The sequence below is a fragment of the Leptidea sinapis genome, chromosome 17 (genome assembly GCF_905404315.1).
Source record: "Leptidea sinapis chromosome 17, ilLepSina1.1, whole genome shotgun sequence".
NCBI classification, from domain to species: Eukaryota; Metazoa; Arthropoda; class Insecta; order Lepidoptera; family Pieridae; genus Leptidea; species Leptidea sinapis.
Genome location: NC_066281.1, coordinates 7,135,518 through 7,152,318, shown reverse-complemented (window position 1 = coordinate 7,152,318; position 16,801 = coordinate 7,135,518). Strand labels below are relative to the sequence as shown.

Here is a 16,801-nt window from a genome sequence, read left to right as displayed (position 1 = left end):
TCGAGAACCTCGGATACGATACCCACATTGTTGAAATCATAATTTTGCGCGGCGGCCATCTTGGATTTCAAAAATGATCTCAAATTAGTTCTCTGCACCTTCGAGAATCTCGGATACGATATCCATAATTTTGAAATCATAATTTTGCGCGTAATATAACATTTCTCTCATACGTCGATAAAAAAGATTTACTTCAAAAATGCATAAAAAATATTATCACAGTAAATTTATTGAATAAGGCGTTACTTTGCGGAAATCCATAATTATACAAATTATTTAAGTTTTCTTTAGTGTTAATTCCGCCAATATTTGTCTCTAAAACAATTCGACACGTCAAAATCTGGCACGAGACTCGTGCCAGATTTTGGCGAGACAACACGTCCTGAGGATGCCTCGTGTAGAGGCGAAACACGTGTCGAATTGTTTTAGAGACAAATATTGGCGGAATTAACACTAAAGAAAACTTAAATAATTTGTATAATTATCACAGTAATTCCGTACTCTAGCACAACTGTAAGTTTTAAAAAATATTACGCGACCCTTCTGGGTCGGCGGTCGTTGACCCGCATCGCTCGGTTCGTTCTCAGCCATGCCCGACGTCCGTGTCCATGCGTACCTATCGAATCTAACGTTCGCGCAATTTTTACCTAAAGTGTTGGGAAAACCTCGCCTTAAGATTATTTTAATATGTAATATACACAATATTGTATCTGATCTGAATAAAAGGCTATTATAATTATATAAGTCTCTATAGTTTTTAGTGGGTAACTAATTCTACTATTGAAATGTAGACAGAAAACAATATAGATAAGTAAGTACTAATACTAGTAATAGTAAGTAATAAGTACTTACCTAACTACTTAGTATTAAATAAGTTATATATTAATTTCCACCTAAGATTTATTCGTCAATTTCAGAAAATAAATAATATAATGATTAATTATTATTGAAATGACTAAACGAAAAGATAGTTTTGATAAGCAAGTTTAACTGCTTGCACGCCCCAAAGGACTGTAGTCCCTTTTTAGAGATTGTTTCTCCGGATCCATTTTTTATCTAATCAGGGATAGGTTATCAGTTGCTACATATAGTAATACATATATATATGGTTGCAAAATTAAAATTTGTTCCATCTATCTATCCCATGCCTTAATTAAGAGCGTCCACTGAAATGAGTTAGCCATAACATCACATAATGGTTGTTGCGCGTAATTTGAAAGACCAAAGAGAAACTACGTAAACATTTAAACTGAGAACGCTCGCGTCAGTTAACTGCATTCTCATTAGTGTTTGATTAAACTTCTACTAAATTACTTGCAATAACGTTAATGCTGTTTTTATTTATCTAATAAAACTCTTCTGCCTTTTTTAACACGCATAGTTATATATTTTGAGTTATGTCAGTAGTCTGTTGATAAAATTTCTTACGAATAATTTCTATACATTGGAAAAACTCAATCAAAAGACTAATAATTATGGAATAAAACATTTGACCAGAGCCCACAATGATTAAGTTTAACCTAAACTAACTTTGAAGCATAAATTACAGTTTTAACGAAACCTTTTCGGATTATTTATTTTTTTGTATGCATATAAATCCAACATTAATTTTAATAAAATTTAAGTGTCGCTCTCTAATGTCAAAACATTTTTAACTTTACAAAAATTTTTACCTAGCTCATATATTCATTTATATTTTAGCTAAGACCCACATAGAAATAAACATCAAACAGAAAGACAAACAGTTATTGCATTCATGTAATTCACATTTGGAACTAATTGTCATAATTAACATAACAAGCGTCACATTAATTATTATTTATGAAACTTGGTTGCCGGATAACGTGGATGGTTTATCTCCTTTAGAACCCTCTAAATCCCTTTTATTTTAGTATAATGCGATATATTTTCGGACCCTATTATCACTACTTTTCTAGAGGAGATTCTCATTCAGACAGATTTTTGTGTTGTGTTTAGTTGAACAGCACATATTACCTATACAAAAGATCATTCGAAAATAGACATTAAAATCTATTTTGTTTAATTCCGTAGAACGAAACACTAGAACATGAGGTTTTGGCAATGGTATTCATAACATTTTTTTGTCTAGATTTGTATTAAATATTTAAATTGATAGAGTTGTTCTAAGAAGTATGTCAGTCAAGTTTTGTATTTGATTATAAACATTTATAATTGAGACAACAACTTAGTGATATTAGGCCTTATTTAATGGGTATCAATAATAATTGAATTTGTGTAAGTTAACAGTGTTTTTATTATTGAAATTTAAATAAATATTTTTTTAAAGACTAAATTACACATCAGACAAATACATAGGAACTCGTATAATTACTAGTGAAACGAGATTGCTTTCTAATGTTTTTTTTTCTCAATGCAGACGACGAAGATTTATTTAACTTTATATTGAAGATGATTATTTGTAGAAACGATTCACACCTTTCATTAAATCAACGTTACGTTGAAAAACCTCTTGAAAAACGTCTATTTAATAAATTTATTTATTTTTTATCCGTCCGAACCCTAAATAAGGTAGCAGCTCAAATCCTTCTAACTACAGGCTTGTTACTGTAAGATCCCTTCTCTCAAAACTGATTTTCAGTTGTTCAAAGACCGGAAGTATCGCTTACGCCATGGCGTAAGCTTCATATCAGGCTAAGGCCTGTAAAGTAATGATCTTCTTGTATACCTACCACCTAGTTTACCTTCCTCATACCTAATACCGATGGAGGGCGGTGGTCGGAAGGGAAGAGAGAGAGTTTGGCACAAATTGGCTTTGATGACTCCATCAAAGCCAATTTCGTGATATTCGTTTTTTTTTAAATCAAAAAAAACAACAATTTTTCATTAGAGATCTATAAAATTTGATGATAAACGCTAATAGCCAGAAAATATAATTTAAATAATATATAAATGCCGGTATGTTGATGAATGGACTCTAGTGACGTGACTTGAATTCTCGCTCAATTTGAGAGGCGTCTTATTCCATAGTGAATTATTTCATTAATTAATTTGCAGTAGGTTTTTTTTAATGGAAGAGGAGGGTAAACGAGGGTAAATATCACCTGTATTGAGTGATCACCGCATTTTAAAAGCACTTCGAAGCTTTAAATTACAGAAATAAATTTTTAATTTTACTTAGGTACCTCCCGAACTATTCTTCATAACTATTTTGTTAGTCAATTTCTAAACAAACTGTACAAAAAATCTGATCTGGTGCTAAATTTCTTCCAACAAAAACTACTTTTTGATGAAGTTATTCAAATTCAAATATTTTTACTTAAAATAGGTTTTAAAATACCTTCCTCCTCCCTGCGTCGTAATCCTCAGTACTGAGGGTCGTGACCACCCCTCTGTATCACTTTCTCACGTATGATCGCTCTCCATCTATTCCTGTCTCTGGCGGTGTGAAAGGCATTGTGAACCGTAGAGTCGAGGGCGGAGCGAATCTGATCGGACCATCGTGTTGGACTGCGTCCATGAGGCCTCTTCCCATCTATTTTGCCGACCACAATGAGCCTCTCAAGGTTTCCATCGTCCTTCCTTGCGATGTGACCGAAGTATTCTAAGACTCTGCGCAGACATTCGGAAGACAATCGCGAGGAGATCCTGAGTTCACGCAGTATGGAGAGATTAGATCGAAATGCTGTCCAGGGGATACGGAGCATCTTTCTCCAGCACCACATCTCAAAGGCGTCAATGCGTTTGCGGTCTGCAGCTTTCAGTGTCCAAGTCTCAGCGCCGTACGAAAATATTGAGAAAACTAGGGTCCCTACCAGTTTGGTCTTAGTTTTTATGGAAATGTTGCGATCTCTCCAGATTCTTCCAAGCTGAGACATAGCGCTCTTAGCCATGCCAATTCTCTTGCGTACTTCCCTCTCGCACGAACCATCGTTACTTATGTTGGAACCCAGGTAGATAAAGTTGTCCACCATTTCTAAGCCCAGCGCACCAGTTAGTTCCAACTTCCCAGATCTATCCACCGACTTTGGTCTTGGACCTGTTTATGGGAAGTCCCATCTCTCCACTAATCCGCTCCATACGTTCAAGAAGTACAGCCATTTCTGACTCATTTGCTGCAAGAAGAGTAGTGTCATCAGCGTAGCGCAAGTTGGTGATTTTCGCGCCACCAATTGTGATGCCTCCCTCCCAATTCTCGCGGGTACGTCTCATAATGTGCTCTCCATAGGCGTTGAAGAGAATGGGCGACAAAATGCATCCCTGGCGCACTCCTTGATGAAACTTAAAGGGTTTCGAGGTTGTTTTATCAACTCTTACAACTCCCTGGCTTGAACCATACAGGGTGCGAAGCAAAGCGATGAGATGATATGGTACACCAAGCTCTTGGAGAACCCTCCATAAGCAACTCCAATTGACACAGTCGAAAGCCTTACTCTAGTCGACGAAGAACATTAGCACTGGCGCATCAAATTCGTATGCCTTCTCAATGAGCTGCCTGACATTGAGAATCTGCTCTCGAGTGCCCTTGCCCTTTACAAAACCAGCTTGCTCCTGCGGAATTTGCCAATCCAGATAGTAGTGGATGCGATTATTGAGAATATGAAGCAAAATTTTGCCGGCATGCGAGATGAGGGATAAGATTAGATAATTGCCGCAGCTCTTGGTTGACCAGTCCCGCGGCCAATCACCGTTTTGCCAGACGTGTCAACAAATATTGTATAGTGTCTCTTCACCCAGGTCACCCATAGCTTTAAGCACTTCTGCTGTTATTTGGTCGCTTCCTGGTGCCTTCCTATTCTTGAGAGACTGTAGAGCATTAGATATCTCGGAACCAAGAATCATGGGCTCCAGTGAAAGGTCCCTCCAAACCGGGGTAACTTCGGGCGTTGAGTGGGGATCTATGTATAACTGCTCACAGTAGGTACGCCATCTTTTAGCAATGTGGTCGAGCTCGTCTTGTACAGTGCCGTCGGCATCTTCGATAATCCACGAAATAGCTTTGAACTACTTGGAAAGGTCTCTAACCTTCCTGAAAAGGTCTGCAGTTTGTAGCTTGTTCGAATGTTTCTCAATGTCGCTGCAGATGCCCTCAATGAAGTTGTTCTTGTCGCGGCGACAACTGGCCTGGATAGCTCTGCTAAGCCCGGAGTATTCGGTCATTACTTCATGATCTTGCAGACCCCTGGTTTTTAAATGTTTCCTGCGTTGAATGAGCTCCCATGAACAATCGGAGATCCAGCATCCTCTCTTCCGCTCCGGCATTTTCCGCTTTGAGATCTGGTCCAGTGCATCGTTGATATGACCTTTCAAATGTTTCCACTGAGTATCGGCGTTAGCGTGTTCATGCGCTGGGTCATCCCTTAGTTTGGCCTCTAACGCCTCCTGGAAGAAAGGTCGCTCAGAAGGATGCAGGCTTCAGGGTTTTGGCGATTGGCGTCTAGACGCCTTTAAGCGGAGCGAGAAATTGGTCACAAGTAGGTTATGGTCAGAGCCGCACTCTGCGCCGGGATAGGTTTTCACGTTCGAAACTGAGGATCTCCAGCGGGTATCTAGAATGATATAGTCGATTTGATTTCTGTGCCTATCGCCTGGAGATCTCCATGTGTATAAACGTCTTAGATGATGTTGAAAATACGTGTTCATAATACTAAGATTTCTGGCTGTACAGAACTCGATCAGTTTTTCACCCCGTTCACTTCTAATGCCAAGTCCAAATTTTCCAACTGTGCTTCTGATATGGTCATCCGCAAGTGTACTACCGACTTTGGCATTCCAGTCAATAAGGATTATTTTAATTTCCCGACCAGGTATTGATTTCAGCGTTTCCTCCAGTTTCCCATAAAAGTCGTCAATTACCTCATCTTGTGCTTGTGCCGTCGGCGCGTATATTTGTATAATATTCAGCACACACGGTTTGGTGTTCAGCTTCATTGTCAGGATTCTATCTGACAATGGGTTATAACCGAGGACATACTTATTCATGTGTGGCGGCAATATGATTCCGACCCCGTTCCTACTCGAATCTTCACAGCCCGAGATGTACATGGTGTTCCCCGCCGTAGTGTTGTAGTGGCCATTACCACGAATGTGAGTTTCAGCAATGCCCAGTATGGGGATGTTAAGTGATTCCATTTCCTTTTCCACGATGGCCAGTTTGCCCGCCATTAGCAGACCTCGAACGTTCCAAGTGCCAATGCGACGATGGGTTCGAATTGAGGTCTTCTCGATATTATATGTTTTGACACTGACAGTAGCATTTCCCTCCTCTGAAGCCTGTCGACTCACCCCAGGGGAAGCTTCGGTCGTCAATTTCACACCATCCAGCCCGGGTACTGGGTGGCGCCGATGGTTAGTCGGGTAGCCAAATATACTCACTTTTTCTGTTTTTGATTCCATAAGGGGGGTTTTCATGGGAAAATAAGCGCGGTGGACTACCACATCCTTCCACGTCAGTCTTTTAGAGGGTATTTAGATCCTCACGGTCACTGGTTACCGCCCCATGGGCTCAATGTCCACACAGGGATGTCGGGTTAGTTACCACCGCCCGATACTCGGTGTTGACTGTTTAACAGGATGGGTAGGTCTCCTCCACACCAACCCTCCTCCTTTCTCATTCGGGCTTGGGACCAACAACGGCGGAGTTCACTTATTGAACGTCAATAATAAACTTAATTTTGGTTTTCATTAACGTTAGTTTATTAATTTAGGGCGACATTTTGACAAACTAAAATCTAACTGTTACTGTCGAAATAAATATAAATAAACACTTCCTTCGGGGTGCTAAGGTAGGGGACATGCAAAGGCACTTTTGCACACGTTTGCTAACAGCCGTTCACCATTCGCGCTGTTTACGCCGTTTTTTCTAGCCGGTCAGCGGAGTAGAGTCTTCTTGATCGACGGCCAAGTCATCGGCGCGGCGCGGGGCACTCCTCTACTGGAACGAATAAAAATTATAACAAACGAACTGTGCTATAGTATAACTTGAAATATGGCAGGACTATTTTTATTGTGCAAGGTAGAAAAAGAAACTGGGCATCATAAATAGAGCACAGCAATCTATACGTCATTGAAATACTTGAAGTATTACCGTGCTCTAAGTTAAGCCGGCCCACATTATAGCGCTGTATAAAGCGCAGGTCCGGCCACATAATATGGAGTATTGATGTCTTCTCTGGTCTGGCGCACCCCAATATCAGCTCGATCCATTTGACCGCGTGCAACGCAGAGCAGCTCGAATAGTCGGGCACCCAGTGCTCTGCGAACGGCTGGATCACTTGGCGTTGCGTAGAGACGTCGTTTCATTGTGTGTCTCCTACCGCATTTATCACGGGAGTGTTCCGAAGAGTTGTTTCACCTGATTCCTGCCGCCGAATTCCACCTTCGCACGACACGCCACAAGTTAAGATATCATCTCAGCTTTCTCCACGTACTACAAAGCTGTGGTACGAACTTCCTTGTAAGGTGTTTCTGGGAAGATACGACATGGGTACCTTCAAAAAGAGCGTACTAGAATGGCTACGAGGAATAGATTATGGGGTACAGAAGTTTCAAGTAAAGCGAATATGAAAATCTTTATATTCAAGTAAACTACCGTCACCTTTATAAATATATTTATGAAGTCATGAAGCTACATCGGTTTATAAAGGAGCTTTGGCATGGGGAGAAGAACCGACAAGAAACTCCCAGCTCATCTTTAGAATTATAATATTACAAAATATACTCTACAAGATTCATCCAACGATTTGATAAATAGTACTCATGTTAAAATACTGAAATAACACTTACTAGCGTCATTTAATATTCACAACGGGTGACGATATTAGATTATTAATATCAGAACAGAAAATAGAATAATATAATAAATAATAATTATAAGGACTTAACTCTGTGTCCGTTCGGTGCAGCAGCCACGAGCCAAATGTGACTGAGCACCACTGCGCCGAACCAACGAATCCTTAGTAGACTTAGGTTGGCAATGCTAGCAGCTATATTTTATTTATATTTATTCAGAGTTATTTACCTCGTTTGTCTTCCTTTTCCATAAAAAAAGAATCAAATCCGAAAGGGTATGTTCATAAAAAAAAACATTTTTTTCTGTCTCACACGATAAAAAAAATGGTAACACTACATCACGCAAATCAGGTGAAGGATAGCGGACCATCAATAAATTTCTTATTTCCGAATTATTATTCCATCCCTATGACAAATATAATGAAGATAAAATGTAATAGTCGATTAAGGGGTGCTTAATGCTTAAATCTCTACAAATTCCAATTTTCCGCTTAAATAAATCCTGCTGGATAAATTATTATACATACATTTACAAGGCCGTTTACCTCTGATAACATTTTTGATCAATGATTTAAATTATATTCTGAACCTTATGAAGCGTTTTATTAAATATTATTATGTTGGCTTCAAGATGTTCATTATTGGTTAATGGCTCAGATTTGTTTCAAAAATATACAAAGTCAACGGTTACGGTTACTATTTTAATATTATTGTATTCCTTGCAACTTGTTGTATATTGTCCAAGTTCCTGCTTTTTTATTTATTATTAACATGTTTTCAGTGGACGACCTTCACCAGTTTTATAAAGTGTGTGTCTGTTAACATAACACGTTCGTTTTGTTAATATTTATGAATGTTTCGTGCTCGACGCCAATAGGGAATATGTAACAACATGTGTTGTGTACCCATTTGTCTACGGCGTTAGTCCATTTCAAAATTAAACGAAGTCCCCACTGAATATCACGTTTATATTTAATACATGTGCATTCATTCCTTGTGCAATATTTTAACTTCTTTTGTATTTCATCAAAATATATACTAGGACGAGATTGTGCCACAGAATGCTGGATAGATGGATTTAGAAACGGGATTCGGTTTATAGGACGCCGTAGCTAATTAAGTTACTGAGCTAATGGGGACTTAACATCTTTTGTCTGATTCAATATTGATGAGCGCAATTCCGAAAACGCTCACATTTTTGTTTTTTTAGAATCCTGAACGTTACTGCATTATTGGGCATCTTGAATTCCACGAAAAAGAGAAAATATTGTTAAAAATAATAACATACACTAAAAAGAGAACAGTAGTAGAGGAAGGAAGTAGGAAAAAAATTAGTTTTATTGTAAAAAAGCAAGGTGTGCTTGATTTCAATTGCTACATAACATATTTTATAAGTGGTAGTGCCATGTTTTCCTAAGGGACACTACCGAGTCGGACTGGCAGTACAACTATCCTTTTCCAAGGCGACGTGAAATAGCGGTTTTGCCTCTGTATTTCATTCGTCTGTATGGATATCCGGAGGCCTGTCTTTGTGCCAAAAATCAAGGCGTGTCTTAAGACATGTACACACTATAAGTTAATATCAAATCAAATCAAAATACAGTGAAACCTGGTTAAGTGAGACATCAAGGGACCTGCAATGTCGTTTCACTTATAGAGGTATTCCACTTACCCAGTGTCTCAGATATACAGGTATAAATAAATATCTGTCTCATTTACAGAGGGTTCCATTAATAGGGGTGAGAATACAGGTTATTTCAGTTATACAGGTGCGATCATTGAATAAAATAACGTGTTATGTATGTAAATGAGTAGATTTTGGCACATTAAATTCGGCACAAACTTCTTCGCGTGTCTTACCACTTTCATAAACGGATATTAACTTCAGTTTTTCACGTAATGATAACGATTGTAGCTTTCGTTTTGACATTTTTCAAATAAACATCTGTATGATAGTAAAGCGAAACTAAAACTGAAGGTAATTGAAGCTCAAAATTTGTACTTACGTACTTGGAATTACGTGTGGAATTTGTGGGTAGAATAAGAATGAGTAAACAAACAATATTATCTATGATGATAAATCGAAAGAACAAATCCCAGATATAGAGGTTTACCTCGTCCCACTAACAGAGGTAATTTAGTGCCAAAGTGTTGGGACCTCAGCATGAGTTCCAGTTATGGAGGTTTCTCACTTATCCAGGTCCCACTTAACCAAGTTTCACTGTATAATCAAAATCACTTAATTCAAGTATGTCGAGGAAATGACACTTATGAATGTCAAAAGTTTTTCTTGTCTTTTCATGTTTACCACCACTTCGGAAAAAAATCAGCTTTAATGAGAAATGCAAGAAACTACGAGGGGAGGTCAAAAAGTTCGCGGAATGACTGGGAAAAAAGATGAAATGATACATTATGTTATTTTTCCTTTTCAATATATTCCCCCTTAACACGAATACATTTTTGGGATCTGGCATATAACTTATTAATACCGTCGAAAAAATAGGTTTTGTCTTGGGCGTCAAAATACGCCGAAATCGCCGACTTGACTTCATCATCGTCTCTAAATTTTTTTCCACGCAGCTCTTTCTTCATCTTTGGGAATAAATAAAAATCGCTAGGGGCCAGGTCTGGACTGTAGGGTGGATGGCGTAGTTGTTCAAAACCGCATCGATGAATGGCAGCCGTCGCAACATGACTCGTGTGAACGGGCGCGTTGTCGTGCAAAAGGAGTACACCTTTTGTCAGTTTTCCTCTTCTTTTTTCTTTAATAGCTTCTTTTAATCGGTCCAATAGGGAAGCGTAGTACTCTCCCGTTATAGAAACACCACGTTCTTTATAATCGATCAAAAGAATACCTTCAGTATCCCAAAAAATAGTCGCCATGATCTTTCCGGCCGATTGCGACACTTTAAATTTTTTTGGGGGTGGTGTGCCTTTTTTGTGCCACTGCATCGACTCCTGCTTTGACTCAGGCTCATAGTGGTGAACCCAAGTTTCATCACCGGTTACAATTCGGGCCATAATTTCTTCCCTAACTTCTCCACAGCGGTCCAAATACTCGCGGGAACAGTTGACGCGCTCACGTTTTTGCAGCGGCGTGAGCATTCTCGGGACCCACCTTGAACACACTTTACTCATGCCAAGATGTTGATGAAGAATATTTAAAATTGTGGTTTCTGATACTCCAACTGATGCTGCAAGTTGTTTCTTCTTCAACCTTCCGTCTTCCAATACAAGTTTTTCAACTTTTTCAATGATTTCCGGCGTAGTGGCCTCAATGGGCCGTCCAGGTCGAGGATCATCTTCAATTGACTCCCTTCCTTGCTTGAAAAGGCCGTGCCATTTGTAAATCATGGTTTTACCAGGAGCAGAGTCTCCGTAAACAGCTAACATCTCTTGCAAAATAGTTTGAGGCGTTTTTCCTTGTTTGGTGAGGAACTTTACGACGGCGCGATGTTCAATTTTCTCCATAGTGGCTAGTTTGTTCCCGATTTACTTGTTCACTCGTTTGTAACTCGAAAGCTAATGACCCAATTAGGCTAGAAATTGGCATATATAGTAATTATGAGTTACTCAAGTAGCGGCTACCTGGAGGAGCGACCTCACCCCCGCCAACCCCGCCATTCCGCGAACTTTTTGACCGCCCCTCGTATTTGAAACTCTTATGAATGTTTACAGCTACATTGTTTTACAAATCATTTCAATTAATATAGGTACTTATGTAAAGTGATGCATCAAAAATACCCAAACGTCAAATATTTACTCAATGCCTTACACGAGTAAGTCAAAAAGAAGTAAATGCTAATTAATACGTAAAAACAAGAGTTATTGAGTACAGTAGAAGCGTCAAAATCCACACAGCGCAAATATTGTACTGTAATTGCTTGCTGGCTATTAAATAATCATAGTTTAGGCCCAGGCTGTCCGATCACTTAGATATTCAGCTGTGGAGTAGTAGCATTTACAATAGAGCCATTTTTTAATAAATCATTGCAAAGAATGTTCATTTACAATATACAAAGTAATACTCACAAAATACCACTAAGTAATTTGACCATTTTGCTTAAAATGTGATGTTTGTGTCTTGAAACGTTTTTCAGGAACTACGTCCAATTATAAATATTATATTTCTTAACTCAAATCCTTTAGGGCAATTAGTACCCAAGCTTTCTTGGTATATCTTCTTAATATATATAATTTACGTGACACGTTGTTTGTCCGCGATGGACTCCTAAACTAATGAACGGATTTTAATGGGGATTACTCCACGGAGTGCAGTTTGGTCCAACTTGAGAGATAGGACAGTTTTTATTTCGATTTGGGACCCATAATTATTTTTATTTTCAATATTTGTTTTGTATGGACATATTTTCTATGAGAGAATTTAGTGACGCACGGTTTGGTAGTTCCGCTGTGAAACAATTTCGTTATAACAACAGGGAGATTTTTTTACGAAATAATTCTTGTTTTTTTGATTATTGGCAAATTACTATAAAACAGTATTATTTTTTATTATCTACAGAACAACGTCTGTCGGGACAGCTAGTATATATATATGTAAGTAACTATGAAATGTGTAGATGAAATTTTCAATATACACCGCTGCAGTTTTATAAGTAATTAGGCAAGTTCTTAGTTACGAAACGTATGCCCAACAATACGAATTGAATTTCAAAGTGTCTAGAAAGTTAGGAGCACCTGGAAACAGGAACTTCGGAATGCTAATGAAACCAAGTTAATCCAACATACAATGTTTTAGTAAATTTGTCTGATATCGTGTCCGTATGTTACTATAGATATTTGTAAAATAATGTTCATTTACTATATTTTATTAAAAAATATTTCTTAAGTATCAATTACAAACAATTTTAGAGTGTTTTTTTTCTAAAATAACTATTTTTTTGTTACCATCGATGTTTCAAGGCCGATATGATATCAAATTTAAAATTGGCGTAGGGCTCTAGTGTTCAATATACTTAGAAGTAGCTGAACGTAGTAGTTTTCTGCATATGTTCGCAAAATAATTTGAAAAAAAAAAATCCGGGCTCGTCCGGGATTTGAACCCGGGACCTCTCGCACCCTAAGCGAAAATCATACCCCTAGACCAACGAGCCGGTTGAGAGTTACCTTAAATAAGCAAACAGTTACTTCATTCAACTTATGACGAGAAAGTGAAAGTCGTCGCACGAGTATTATTATGATGTATGTGTCCCCACTCTCTGATTTTAGTATTTAGCGTGTTTTATATGCGTTCACTGATTTTGCGTGTATCGATACTTGTATAACATAATATTAAACATTATATAGCTGCGAGCTATAAAACGTTCGAGATGTAGAAACAATAGATGGACCTCAGAGGCAACTGTGTGAGAAGGACCAATAGGAAAAAGAAGAAAAGATATAAAAGCGACACATTGAAAAAGCAATGGACAGAGAGGCCTGGAACAAGAAAGGGGTTCCAATCAATAATGATGAAGGCAGTACATTACATCATTTATTATTAACAATATTTTACATAATTAATATTTTATTATAATGTGGAGGATGTACCTACTCATAGATGATAACTGTAAGAATGTCATTTATTTTGGGTATAAATAGTTTTTCATATCTATACTAATATTATAAAGCTGCAGTGTTTGTTTGTTTGTTTGTTTGTTTGAACGCGCTAATCTCTGGTACTACTGGTCCGATTTGAATGATTCTTTCAGTGTTGGGTAGTCCATTTATCGAGGAAGGCTATAGGCTATGCTTTTCAAAATTAGGGATCCGTAATAAAATTGCTATTTTGTAACGCAAGGTGTAAAATCGAATAAAACTATCGCGTGAATTTTACTTTATATGGCAAAACAACGTTTGCCGGGTCAGCTATTATAGATACGAGCCCGTCTGAGCCAAATTCGGTTATAAAGGTTACCAGACTTGCTTCCTCGGTAATTTCGGGAATAGAGTGCAGCGTCCCCTCACTTCAGACATTAAGGCCAGACGAAATTTCATAAAAATTTATATACAAACTTAAACACAGAGTCATATATATACTTTTGGATGGAATAATACTTGTAACATTGTCACTAATAAACAGCATTTCCGTTGCAGTCTGGTATTTCTAAGCCATTCAACATGCGTTGCAAGAGAGTAGCGGTGATCACTCACTAATCAGGTGACACTTACTCCCGTTCGTGTATAAAAAGAAGAAAAATAACATAAAATTGAATTATTTATATATTTTATAAGAAAAACAGAACAGAATTGTAATAAATAACTGTACGATTAAAAACACACTAACCTCATACTAAAAGTTCTTTTCATGGGCACTAAGTAGTTATGTATTTCAATGACATAAATAAAGTGACGACTCAAACGAGATTACACTTTAGTTTCCAGATGGCGATACACTAATTTAATACATACATAAACAAACATAAATAGCTAGGGCTCGAAAATATTAATATTTATCACTGAAATGTCTGCACCTATTATTGGGCCGTAAGGTTAATCAAGATTGTAAAATATTGTCATCAACTTGACTGCAACTCTCACTTTAAATTGCTCGTTTAGACCTGCTAGAAGGAAATAAATATATAAAAAGAAAGTTGAAGATAAGCACAACAATTGAACTCAAATAAAAAAGTGGGCTCGTCCGGGATTTGAACCCGGGACCTCTCGCACCCAAAGCGAGAATCATACCCCTAGACCAACGAGCCGCTTGAAGATATTGTTGAAAATAGCCTTATAGAATGTATACATTGGTTACAACATAACGACGCGTCGCGACGTGTCTTCTAAACTGAGAACCTGTTTTTTATTTAAATTGATATCGCATATATTATTTATATCGCCATGCTTCTGATAATCGTTTCGTGAACCTACTCATATTAACCGTTGCGGCTTTTTTACTAATAACACTATTACAAATTACATTGATATTAACGCAGTAGGTATAATTTTATTTTTAGTAACTTTTTTTAGGAATTCTAATGTAAGTCAACAAATGACAAGCTTGGGGATCAACTGATTGTAGGTGATCATGATATGTTGGTGATCATTACCATGCAACTATCTATCTATAATCTATATTTTATGAAAAATAATTAGGAGTGCGAGTTATATTTTACCTGGAAAAGCCTGGAAATTGTTGCGTGTTGGCTTAGATTAGTTCTGGGACTGTGGGTGTGAAAAACATAGTGAGCTGTTTGACCAGCTTCCTACCGCCAAATTCCACCTTCGCACGACACGCCACAAATTAGGATATCATCCCCACCATCTAGATTTGTGGCGTTTCTCTACAGTGCGGTTTTGAAGGAACTTTCTTCCACGTACAACAAAATAATGGAAATAGCTTCTGTGTGCGTTGTTTATAGGATGATACGACATGGGAGGCTGTAAAAAAATACAAACAATTTTCTTGCCAGCCTGTGACACCTGTGGTGTAAGTAAAATTACTGGGAAATGAATGTTGGCGGCGGTGATCACTGTTAATTAACAATGATTTATATAATATTGTATTTTAATGGCAACACTGCGTTGGTTGTGAACACTGTGTCGGTTATGAAGGACAGCACGTTTTAATGTTCAAAGCTTGTATCTTTAATTATCCCCGTAATCCTTAACAATCACTAAACATCAGGGACCCGTACGCTCGTTTGTCCCCCTCTTCCATAAAAAAGGAGAGGCAATTTTTTTCTTTTTAATCTTTATATATCTTTTATAAGCAAACATCTCTTGAACATTGTTCCCACATTAAAACAATAATCTTGCTTTATGTAGAATTAAATAAAACCATTAATTCGGTAATTGAAAAGATTGAATATTTAGTTCAATGACGTTCTATACATAAATGTCATTGATTTAGTTAAACAACATAATATAAATATATATATCTGTGATAACTTAATTACTACTATAATCTTCATGGTGGGGTTTTTATGATTTTGAAGCACAGTTCCGAAGAGCTGTTTAACCTGATTCCTGCCGCCGAATTCCACCTTCGCACGACACGCCACAAGTTAGGATATCATCCCCACCATCTGGATGTGTGGCGGTCCTCTACAGTGCGGTTTTCAAGGAGCTTTCCATAAAAAAAAAAGATTATAAATCAATAATTATACCAATATAATGTATTAAAGATGTAATATATTTTTATAGTTAAAAATATATTACATCTTAATAGTTTATAGCTTTTGATAATTAGGTATATTTTGTGGAAGTTTAGATTTTAATTTTAAATTTAGATTAAATCTGATGTGGAAATACACAATTTTCGAAACACGTCGGCTTCTTGATTTTAAAATATTTAGTAAACATTTATCGTCCGTTATCGAACACTATCGGCTTATTACTTTACAACATATGACCAGTCCAAATGTATTCGTAAAGTTTTATTACATGTTGCTACTATTATTATCTTTAAACAAATTATCTTTATATACTTCAAGTCAATAATATACAATAATGCTCTGTTCTGAGATAGAAGGCGTATGTGAATTTATAGTTTTGGTATTAAATTCTGATTGGAAAAATTGTAGATACGAGAAATAGGTGTAAGAAATCACATAGTTATCAGTAGTATTATTGGCTTCGAAAAAGCTACGCGTCATAAATACTTCAAGCCTACATTCTAGCCCTGTACAAAGCGCAGGTCCGGCCACACATGGAGTATTGCTGTCATCTCTGGTCTGGCGCACCTCAGTATCAGCTCGATCCATTTGACCGCGTGCGAAGTAGAGCAGCTCGAACTGTCGGGGGCCCAGTGCTCTGTGAACGGCTGGATCACTTGGCGTTGCGTAGAGACGTCACAAATTAGGATATCATCCCCACCATCTGGATGTGTGGCGGTCCTGTATAGAGCGGTTTTCAAGGAACTTTATCTCACGTAATTTCTGTGACTCCTCTGGTATTGTAAGAGAATGTCGGAGGCGGTGATCACTTAACATCAGTTGCCGCACACATACTTATAGCAAATTTAAGACTTATGTTTTCTCATGGATGCCATTGTCAAATCTGGACCAAATTACAATGGGACTACACGGGA

At 37.6% G+C, this 16,801-nt stretch overlaps 2 non-coding genes across 2 annotated transcripts; both read right to left on the bottom strand.

Moving 5' to 3' along the window:
• Positions 1–12,812: 12,812 nt before the first annotated feature.
• On the bottom strand, positions 12,813–12,884 carry Trnap-agg (transfer RNA proline (anticodon AGG)). The gene has a single exon. It is a non-coding gene; the product is annotated as a tRNA-Pro (tRNA).
• A 1,518-nt stretch (positions 12,885–14,402) lies between these two features.
• Trnap-ugg (transfer RNA proline (anticodon UGG)) lies at positions 14,403–14,474 on the bottom strand. Its single transcript has one exon. It is a non-coding gene; the product is annotated as a tRNA-Pro (tRNA).
• Between the last annotated feature and the right edge of the window lie 2,327 nt (positions 14,475–16,801).